Source organism: Gopherus flavomarginatus, chromosome 6 (genome assembly GCF_025201925.1).
Source record: "Gopherus flavomarginatus isolate rGopFla2 chromosome 6, rGopFla2.mat.asm, whole genome shotgun sequence".
NCBI classification, from domain to species: Eukaryota; Metazoa; Chordata; order Testudines; family Testudinidae; genus Gopherus; species Gopherus flavomarginatus.
Genome location: NC_066622.1, coordinates 118,942,093 through 118,952,498, shown reverse-complemented (window position 1 = coordinate 118,952,498; position 10,406 = coordinate 118,942,093).

Genomic DNA, 10,406 nt, shown 5'->3' with positions numbered 1-10,406 from the left:
AGTGCAAAATGAGAGCCCTCCAACTCTTCACACTTCCATGTGGATATTTTCAGCTACTGTAATCACTCATAAACCAGCATAAAGGATCAATATTGTAAAATAGAGTGAGTATTTTGCTACAGAAAGACACAAAAAAGTGTCGTCTTTGCAGATGTGTCACTCTCCTATTGACAATACGATTGGATGATGACCATAATGCAGTAGTCAGAAGAGAGAGTAATACACAAAGACGATCAGTGCTTCATGTATGGGGTTTAAGCATAAGGTTTCCAAGCCTCAACCATGCAGATTTTCTTTCTGAGCATAAAAAACCCAATTACCTTCAGGAATTATGATTTGCTAGCAGGCAATAAAAATCAACAAAAGTGGATCCCTGCACCTATTGGATTTAAATCAAGTTAATACATAACTAGTATTTGCGGCATATTAACAAAGCTGTATGCACGAAATATAGGGTAGTTAATGTGTTTTTCAAATTTTGGCTTGAGTACAGCTTTTTCTAAATGTTCATCACGAAAGACTATAGAAATCTATAAATATTGGAAATGGTGGTAATGATGACTTCCACCTGGACAGAATAAAAAAACCCATTAAGTGAATATAGTGCTTCTGAAAAGACTTGATTGATGACATAGGAATAGGAAGTCCTATGTTTGCTCACAGAACAATGCTTCATGGGCAGCCACAATATGAACATTCTCATCTAGCTTCCTGGAGTGTTAATTCTGAAGCTTAATTATTCAATTCTTAATTTTTTTTGTCAACACCTCCAACCACTTAATTCTCAGATGCACTTGCTCCATATGACTGTCTATATGTTCCTTATCCTGCCACTTTTTGAAAAACAGTTTAACTGGATATTGTTACTTTATCTGCCTTTGCTGCTGTGTGTCAATCTGAAATGGTCGGGAGGGGGGCTGCTGATTTTTATTTTTTTTTCCACCCAGTCTATGCTAAAAGCACACGCACACATGACAACCACCATCGGATCAACATACTTAAATTTAATTTTTTTTCTTACATCATTGGTTTTAGAAGCAGATTACTTGGATGTTTATGAGCTAGTAATTATAAGTACCGAGTACTGAATCACCATTTTTCTTTGTTTTAATTATGTGCAGATGAGCTTCAGTGCAAAGTTCTGGCATCTGTTGTTCAAAAAAAAGAGATCTCTGCAAATATTTTTTGTTTATTTTCCAAAACAAGATTCCTTCCTTCCATCTCTTGTGCTGCATTTCTGGCAAAGCCTGACTTTGACAGTTTGTCCAAAACAAACCTGTTTCTAACTTCAGTATAAAATGTTTGAGAAACATCAATGAAAAAGTCATGCATGTAGGAGGATCTGACAGCTAATATTTAGTCTTTATACTACCATTTGCCCAAGTGTTTGTATTTAAAAAGGTAATTTGTGAGCTTTGAGAATTACGATGTGGCCCTTAGCAGAACCTTACACTTACTTTCTCTTGGCTAGTGCAGTGAGGGTTACTTTTCAAAATGTGTGTAATAACCTACAATACAATGTAGACTTAAAAAAAAAGTCAATGCGCACAGTCTCATTAGTAAGCTGTTAGATACTTGGATGTACATTGTAACAGCAAGCTCATTCAGGCATAAATTCTAACCTTGGTTACATAGTACTCAAATAATTTGCATCTTATTTGCATTCCTCACCCACGCCCTGCCTATCCTCTTTCCCCTCATTAGATGAAATGCTCCCGTTAATATTTCATAGCCTGGATATGTACTTGGGAGAATGCTTCTGCATATTGAAAATATGCTGTAGATTGTCTCTTTGCGTTGTCATCTTACTGTTTACTTTCATGATTTTTTCTGTAAATGACTATTGCATAATGATATCTGGTGTTACATTGCAAGAGGAGGAGAAAACAGGAACAATTCCCACAGAGATTGAACAAAACACCTGTCAGTTCTCTGTTATATCTAGTATATGCTGATTCCTACTCATGGCAGCCAATACCTGGATGCTATACTTTTCAGAACTATCTAGATATATAGTGACTGTTAGGCCCATGTTCCCCTCAGATCCAGAGGTTCAAGGTGAAGGGATAACTATGAAAGAGACCATGTGTCTACACTCCTTCAAACCCTTTCTTGTCACTGAAGACTGCAAGTCTCTGAATCATCATTTCTCTGAACTGTTACAATCCTGTTCATTTTATTGTTTAGTTCTGGTAAAGCTAAAAGTATTTTTAAGTGGCGTTCGTGTCTACCACTGAGGCCCGGTCCACACTACAGTGTTATATCGATTTAACCCTGCAACCGTCCACACTACAAGGCACTTTTAATCAATTTTAAGGGCTCTTAAAATCGATTTCTGTACTTCTCCCCAACGAGAGGAGTAACCCTAAAATCGATATTACTATATCGATTTAGGGTTAGTGTGGACGGAAATCGAAGTTATTGGTCTCATTCTTTTACTGAGCTACCCAGAGTGCACCGCTCCGGAAATCGATGGTAGCCTAGGACCATGGACGCACACCACCGAATTAATGTGCCCTAGTGTGGACGCGTAAAATCGATTTTATAAAACCGGTTTTAACAATGTTGATTTTATGCTGTAGTGTAGACGTGGCCTGATAGTCTGTAAGCAGAAGAACAGTTGCATCAAGTTTTGCTGTTAGGTATGTGAACAGAAAGCCTGGTACTCAGTTGGTATTAGTATGTGGCAATAATATCCATGAGTGACCAACATACTTGGGCAAGATTCTGTACCTTAAGGGAGACAGCACAGAATTTGCATCCCATGGGGAGGAAGGGTAAGGTAACTGTAAGCCACTTATTCATCCTGATCCTGGGCTGCTGTGGGAGCTGGAGATGCTCCCAGGGTAATTTAGACAGACTAGGGCTGTCTAAGTTACAGCACCCTGAGGCTGTTCAATGGTCTGTAGCACTGCCTGAAATCTCCAGCCCTGCCTTGGTATGCCCCCAACTCCAGAGCTTGCCAGGGGGTCTTTGAAGCCTTATGACTGACTTCTGCAGTGCTCTCACTGTGGGAATATTCTCTTGCTTAGTGGTTCTCAAACTTTTGTATTGGTGACCCCTTCCACACAGCAAGCCACTGAGTGTGACACCCCCCACCCCTTGTGAATTAAAAACACTTTTTATACATTTAACGCTATTATAAATGCTGGAGGCAAAGTGGGGTTTGGGGTGGTGGCTGACAGCTCATGACCCCCCCAAGCCCAAGCAGGGGTGAGGCTCTAAACCTTCAGGTTTTAAGAGACTAGGGAATAAGTACTGCACAATGGGGGTGTTCACTGTGTGTTGGCTTCACTTCTGGGGCCTGCCTTGAGCAAGCACAACAGCTACGACTGGTCTGAGTAGAGATGGCTCAGCCCTCAAAGGCAGATCATCTCATCTGCTCTGTGTTGTGAGAGAACCAGCCCACTCATAATCTGAAACTACTTGTAGGCAAAACACTCCAAAATGAGTGAGCCGGTACTTGGATCTGAAAGTCTGTCAGTCTATGATCCGCTGAAAAACTCAGGGATGTAGATCCACAGGCGGGACTTTCTTATAAGACCACCTCTGTTCCATTGTCTTCCATGGTCACGGAACAGGTCTGATGTGTATATGCGCTACTCAGACCAGCAGATTGAAGTTGTCTAGCAGCTAACACTCCAGTTGTTGGATCGTTGGAACTGTGAGCTGCCAGAGATAGGCCTGCCATGATTCCGGGTTCCTTGGATCTGAGAGCCAAAGCTCCAGGTACTGTGCAGGAAGCTGAACCTAAACTATGTGGCTGGGTCCACATTGACTCTGGCATCATACAAATTCTTGGGAGAGATGGGGAAAGTTGGAGGTTTTGGCAGGTCGGGACAATTAGGGCTTTTGTCAGCTGAGGTGGCATGGGAAGCAGTTTCGGTTTGTGGGTTGAGCACATTTGTGGTTTTTCTGCCAAAACGATCAGTAGCAAAATAATAATGTTGATGCTTACATTATATTTATGTTTCAAAGTTGATATCCCTTTGAAATGAATGGGGCAGTTCTCACCTCTCTGAGTGTTTCAGGCTGTCTGCCAAATCAGCAATAAAACACCTGCTTTGGGAGCTAGGATTTGGTATATTCAATATCTAGATTGTAGATATTTAAAAAATATTAAGGAAGCCATTGGTTTTTCATTCTGGCATAATATAGTTTTTTTTTTAATGACTCTGCATTTGACCCTGGATGTCCTGGAACAGAAATACAGTGATGCATGAGGCAGATGTTTTCCCTCCAGTGAATTGCTAGTCTTTTGACTTATCAGCATGCCTTTAGTGGTGGATATATAGTTTCCTTGCTAAGTTTTTGAGCTTTTTTCCCTTTTATTGCTCTCATCTTTGCACAGTTGATTCCAAATGAGGGGGTTTTGTTGTTGTTGGGTCTTTTTGCTCTAAAATTCTAAATTTCCCCACAAATTTGGAGATAATTCTACCTTAATTGTCTCCAAAACCTCAGAATCCTTCTGACCACAGATATTTCCTGAATGGCTGTGGAACTTTAAAGAATTCCCTTCACAGAAGGAAGGACATTCAACAATGAAAGTAACATTTTCTGCTGTTTGGCAAGCATGGGCGTGGTAAACCTGCTTAGCAAATTATTATTGCAAAATAGATTAAATCCTCCATTTGGGAGGATTACAAACATGGGCGTAGCTGGGGGGGAATAGAGGGAGCATTGTCCCCTCAAAATGTAAGTCTCGGGCAGGCACAGAATATGCCTCCCCACCCCTGGCCCCATTGGCCTGACTGGAGATGTTCCTGATATATAGAAGTCAAACTACGCCTATGCTTAGGCAAGAGTGACGACTCCTGTGGTTTCATAAGAGCTCACTTTACACTTTAGCTTCCCCAGCCGTGGTGAGATGTAGCACCACAGCAATATGGCCACTACTTTATTTTGGGAGATTTGAAGGACTGGATGAGGAGACTTTTACAAGCTAGATTTCACCCTAGTAAGTTCTTCAAGTCAAAGTTGACATTAGAGCAGGTCATGTGTGCCTACCTGGAACGTTACTGTCACTTAGGAGTGTTTGCTGGGAGCTGGAGAGGAGGGCAACTGAAATCATAACCATTTCAGGATCTCTTGATAGGTAACAGGGTCAGAGAGGAGTAACATCATCCTGCAGTGCGTTTCTACGTAGAGCTGACACTGCAGTGGAGTTCTGGGGTGGGGAAAGTGCATGCTTAAGATATGTTGCCCATCAGTCAAGATGCTAAATCACTGCTCGTTTGGCTTATCTCTTAGGAGCTGCCCAGGTGAATACAAAATATCTGATGCCCCTTTTCAAGGCATAGGGGTGAACTCTGGTATTCTAGTTAGCATTTTCTCTCCACCAAAGCAGTTTTTAAATACCCAAAGCTGCATGATCTGCTGTGATAAGCATATGCTGGTTGCCTCAGTGGCTTGCATTAATGACATGTAACTCTGCTTGAGGATACCTTGAGCAGGACAGGTGCTAAATTAAGCTAGCCAGGCTTGTGTTTTGAACAGCTGAGCATGTGTGTATGTTGACAAACAGTTTGTTAGCTATTATTTCCTTTCCTTGCTGAGATTTATTTGAAGTACTGCTTCCTACTTTATTGTGGAAGCTAATAGAAAGCAAAAGTATTTGCATGTCAAGACCCCTCTTCCCTATCAGCATTCCAGAGGTTGAGACTAAATAGTGACAAAACAAATGTACAGGTATGTTAAATTCTTCCATTTAAAAACATTTCATATTTTCTTGTCAGGATCCACTTTAACTTTTTGCCAGAGAATTATTTCCTCCTCTACCCTTTTTACTTTGGTAGTCAGACAAGCGTTGGTCTTGACTAGGGAAACTAGAAATAAAAATAACCATTTGTCATGAAAAAAAATCCTTGGCAGCAGTAAACGTACTATTTTGTCAAATTCCACACAATAGCATGTGATTTATAACACATTCTCAAGAGCAACAGGGGAACGTAGGTGCCACAATGAAGCTGGGAACAAAGGTGTAATTGGTAGCCTGTGACGATAAGGGATCTCTGGAATTTTTGCTGTAAATGTAGCTTTGTTAAATAACATGTTTCTAATTCAAATTTCGCAGAAAGATCATTAAAATGATACAGTTCAGATGCACTAGTGGTACTTCTCCATTCTCCAAAAGATGAAAAATAATTATTGGTTGAAAGACAGCATCAAAGGTAACATTCAGAATTCTGATTCCTATTTCTCTCTTTTAAATAGTCCTTTGGAAGCTTGAAACTAAAATCTATTACTTTTACCAAATATTTTTCCTTAAACGTGGTTTGTTACTATGAGATTGTCTGGACTTACAATACTAAATTTAAGGACTATAAGAGTATTGAAGGATTTGCCTGGTGAGGGAGAACATGCACATTCCACTCAATAAGCAATTGCTTCAGAAATCCATACATTTGACATTAATGATCTTGATCATTTTTCTTTGAGGACTTCAAACATGGCAGAATCCATGCTTCCTTTAAAAACCAGACAGTGGTGGTGCAACTTCTGCTAATGGTATTGCAGTGTTTTGAGCTATTACTATCCAATACAGTTGTGTTTTTATAGGGGCTGTGAACGACGCCATGCTACTCTGCATACTGAAGTCTATCTACATAACTGGGACAGCAGAAGCAAAAACAGGATAAGTTTGTTTTTTTTTTTTTTTTTTTGTTCTGATGGCATGAAAAAAAAAACAATGTGCTTCAACTTTTCACCTTGAGGGACTGATCTCTAGATTTGAGGACAGTTAACTTTCCAAGTTCTGTCTGTCTTTGGGCTCAGTGTTGACTGCCAATGAGGATACAAACTGATGCCAACTGCTACCGTTAGTTCGCTGAGAATCAGATTTGGATCACATACGCATTTCACGTATGAACCAAGCAGCCCGCCAAATGGTGGTAACTTTCACTTGGGACTAGATTTCAGGGGGTAACCAAATCTTTCAACCATTCACTTCCCTCAAATGTCACACTTTTAAGTCATTAATTTGAAAGATTTCTTTCTGTTCTGTGAAATGCTATAATTCCAGCGTATACAGAAAATAGATTATTTATATTTTCTACTTGTATGGTCTGTCTTCCGAGGCTCCTAAATCAGTTTTTAATGATTAATTATGCCTCTGAACATAGTGGTGTTCAGTTTGATTACAGTATGCCCATTTTACTGAGGTGCAGAAGTTTTGTCCTGCACAAGCTCACATGCTTGTTTGTACAGCTGAAAACAGAACCCAGGAGTCCCAAGCCCCTAATGTAACAAGTGGAACAGTACTCCAGATCTCCTCTTTTCTTAGATACCTTTGTTGCACCTGAGGTTTTGTTGAACAATACTTAGTGCTTACCATGGTGTCTTCTACCCAAGGATCTCAAAGCAGTTTACAAAGTCTGGGATTAAGTTTTGCAGCACCTCTGTGAAGCAGGGGAGTAGTATTACCTCACCCGTGGAGATATAGGAAAATAGAGGCACAAGACAGTTACATGACTTGCACAAGGCTACACAGCAAGTTGGTGTCAAACTAGGATTAGAACCGAGCTTTCCTAACTCAACCATCCTATCTAAGCACTAGCTATGTTCCTCCCTCAGACTTTAGCTTTATTTCTTTGCTGCATATTAACTTAAGAAATCTCCCCTTTGTTTCTATCTAGATAATAGTTTAGTATGTGGTAAGTAATTCTTAAACAAGTTTATTCTTTGAACAGCTGTTCGGGGGTGTGTGCTCCTTCTGTGATCAACCTCAAAGTCATTCTCACAGAGAGCACTAGAAATCAGATGAAAAAAGTAATGTTCCTGTTAGAGTACTGGAATAGCAGGGCGAGGCTTACAAAGCACCCAGGGAAGTGCTGCAGAGGTTGTTCCTGTTTTGTTTGTTTTGTTTTGTTTTGTTTTTTTGATGACCAAGCACAGTACAAAACACCTTGCAAAGGCAGAACACTCTGGCATTAATTTATACTCAGAGCTATAAAATGGAAATTGTCTCCTGGACAGAGAATAGTCTATTAGATGTGGGGTCAGAAGTAAAGAAGAATATGGAGAAGGCCTAGACAAGAGAAGAATGATTTCCTTTCCTTTTAATAACATTTCCTTTAAAGTGGGCATAGGGCAGGTGAAAGGGCGTATAGCTTTCCACTGCTCTGTCCTTCGTCAGAGCAGGAGAAGCAGCAGCAGCTGAGGCCCCTGAACGTTTCCCACCCCCGCCCCATGCTTCAATCCAGACTTGGAGAGAGAAAAAGCCAGCATCAGCCCTGATATAAATGGCTGCCACTCATAGAAATTTGCCTTGCTGAATTAGTCCACTTGTTCATGTAATCCCAGATCCTGTCTCGGTCAGGGGCCAGTTACCAAGGGCTGCAGAGAAAGTTACAAGAACCTCTGATGGACAATTGTGGAACAAGCTGCCCATAGAGGCCATTTCTTCCTGCCCCCATCAGTTCACCATTGTTTTACGCACTGAAGCATGAGGGTTTATATCATTAACACTTTTTTAAATTTAATATAATTATATAGATGTTCTCATTATCCTTGCAAGTGTTTAATCCTTGGACTTTCACCCAAGATGCCAGCAGTGAATTTGGCCTGTTTCCAGCCCAATTTAATCTATGAACCACTCAGCAGTGATGGTAGTAGCTACTGTGATGTCCCAGAAGTCTCTGAACCTGTCATCAGGTGGGAATAGCTTGTCACTCACCCATCCCAATCAGTTCCAAATCAGTGCCCAGCCATGGAAGGCTGGCTTCTTATCCCATTCCAAAGTCTGTGAGCCATCCAGACTCCCCCTGCCTAGTGTTTAATTGTGAGAGGTCAGTGTTTGTAATCAGATAAAGTTGCTCCACCTGTAGAAAACCAGAGAAACGGCGCTTTGTAAAGCGTACCTGGCAGGGGAGCAGAATTAACACATGCATCCCACTTAGATGGGACTTCACACCACCACCTCTGAGGCGGTGATTCCAGCCAAAGGACTAGAATAAAGGCAGCTGCCCTTATGCACTCACTGTATGTGGAGAACTTGGGCCACCTAATGGCATATTCCATGGTCCCCACCACTTCATTTGTCCCCAATGGCTTTCTCTGCACCAGCCTGTTTGAAGCCACTGCAGAGGGCCCACTACCTAATGCTATTAGTCTATAAGGTGCCACAGGACTCTCTGTCGCTTTTTACAGATCCAGACTAACATGGTTACCCCTCTGATACTTGATACCTAGTGCTATATTACTCAATGTTTCTGCATTAACAGGTGGGGTGGGAGGACTTCACTGGAGAAGAACTTAAATAGCATTAAGCAGTTTTGCTCCCTAGTGACTAGAGGATTGAGTACAAGACTGCTGCTTTATTTGGGGCTGGGGGCAGGGGGTGAGAGAGAGGGATAGCAGATAAAGAGAGAGGGCACTGGTTTATACATCTGTGTAGCAAAGACCAGGGCCTAAAAGCTGTTAGCTTTAGCATAGCACAAAGACTGACACTGATGGCTTTTAGCATTTGCTACCCTGCTTCATAGCTGTGTTCAGCATATTGTAACATCTCATAATAAACTAGCCTGTGGAAGAACTAACTCCTCCAGGAAGGCTAATCAAGATAGCATCTTGCTTGCCTGATGACTGCAGCAGGGTTTTTAGTGGTCTAGCTGGGATACGCAATTGTATGTTTTCTGGGGGTTTGGAGTTGGAATTCTCTCTTCTCCATACAAAATCAAATTCTTCCTCTTGCCAAATAAACCAACAGTTTTAGTACAGCTGGGAAGTTCCTCTATCAGCCTTTCAAGACCAAAAGCCAAACTCCCTTTTCAATAAGGAATTACAATTAAAGCACTTTGAAACTGACAACTCGTAGACAAAACTAATATTACTTCTTCCAAGTACCTCCCATTGAGATGGTTGTCAGCAATGAAGGGGTCTAGCCCACATCTTGTTGAATGAGCAATGGTTTTGAACTAAAATCCCTGAGCCATATTTTTTGGGGTAGTTTGTACCCAAATTCAGACATTGTCATTTGGGTCCATCTCGAATTATCATTGGTGCCCTAATCTAGGAGATTTCTGGAACCACTGTGCCACTGGGAGAGAAAATGGGACACTTCTCCTAGTGCAGTGTGTCATAAACAGATAGCTAAGGGTTAATGTCTCTTTCACCTGAAGCACCTGACCAGAGGACCAATCAGGAAACCGGATTTTTTCAACTTTGGGTGGAGGGAATTGAGTGTCTAAGGTCTTTGTTTTCTGGCTGCCTGCTTTCTCTGAGCTTTGGAGAAGTAGTTCTACTTTCTAGTCTTCTGTTTCTAAGTGTAAGGACAAAGAGATCAGATAGTAAGTTCTATGGTTTCTTTTCTTTGGTATTTGCATGAATATAAGTGCTGGAGTGCTTTGATTTGTAATCTTTTTGAATAAGGCTGTTTATTCAATATTCTTTTAAGCAAATTGCCCTGT